The sequence below is a fragment of the Mus caroli genome, chromosome 11 (assembly GCF_900094665.2).
Source record: "Mus caroli chromosome 11, CAROLI_EIJ_v1.1, whole genome shotgun sequence".
Lineage (NCBI taxonomy): Eukaryota > Metazoa > Chordata > Mammalia > Rodentia > Muridae > Mus > Mus caroli.
The window spans coordinates 64,704,512-64,705,808 of NC_034580.1; positions in this window are offsets into that span (position 1 = coordinate 64,704,512).

Sequence of the window (1,297 nt, forward strand, 5' to 3'; positions counted from 1 at the left end):
AATCACTCTGTTGCCCAGGCTAGCTTAGGCAATTTAAGACAATTCTCCTGTCTCAGCCTCCAGAGTACTGGGATTACAGATGTGAGCCACCCCACACATCGTAACACTATCTATCTATCTATCTATCTATCTATCTATCTATCTATCTATTTATTTATATTTATTTTTGTTTATTGAGACAGGGTTTCTCTGTGTATCCCTGGCTGTCCTGAAACTCACTCTATAGGCCAAGCTGGCCTCAAACTCAGAGATCTGTCTTCCTCTGCCTCCCAAGTGCTGGGATTAAAGATGTGTACCACTATCCCTGGCCATAGCACAATTCTTGACTTGTGTCTTCATTGATCTATGGTTTGTTATCATTTTATTTTTATACATTGGTGGTGGCAGTTACGGTGGTGTGTGCGTGCGCGCCATGGCACACTTGTAAAGGTCAGCAGACGGCCGTTGGTTGTCAAGGTTGCGCAGCCGTTGCTTTACCTACGGAGTCTTCTCGCCAGCCCTGCTTCTCCTTTTAAAAGTGTATCTCCAGGTTGAGCATGTGGTCAAGGCAGGCTGAAAGAGTCACTCTGTAGCATGGATGAATCCCTAAATTCCATCCCCAGCAGCAACCATATAAGCCAGGCATGGGACCACATACCCGTAATCCTAACATCCAGCAGGTAGAGGTGGGATCAGGAGCTCAGGGGCTACACAGACAACTGAAGGCTAGCCTAACTCTATATAGTAACATAGTGAGAGACCTTGCCTTCAGAACACAGTGGAGCGCTTGGGAGACAAAGGCAGGCAGGACCATCTTATTGTACCTGCTTATGATCCATTAGTGGTCTCCTCTGTCCCTTGTGATAATGTGACAATGACTATTTTACACTCAGTTTCTTTGGGAGACTGTGACTCTGTCTATATTTATGTCTACCTCTAGGGGCAGAGTGGCTGACTCACAGGGTGCTCTGACTCTTTGATTCCTTACTGTACTGCCTGCTGTCTCCAGAAAGGCTGTCCCAGTCTCTCAGCAGCGCAGGATGGCTCTGTCACCACTGTCCTGACCTTCAGCATCAGCCAGTGGTGGCTCAGTCCGGAGTGCGATTGCCTGAGCTGAGCCCAGCTGCCTTCCTTACTAACTTGGTGCCCTTTGGAAAGTGACCTCAGCTCTTTGTGCTTTATTTACCTCGTTGGTAAAACGAGAAGAGAGATAATAATAGCTGCATCCTGGGCCCTAAGGAAGGTGAGCGATCACTGCTCAGAGCGCATGGATCCCAGGGCAAGACTCATTTGTTTTGCAGAGTAGATTTACTAAGAT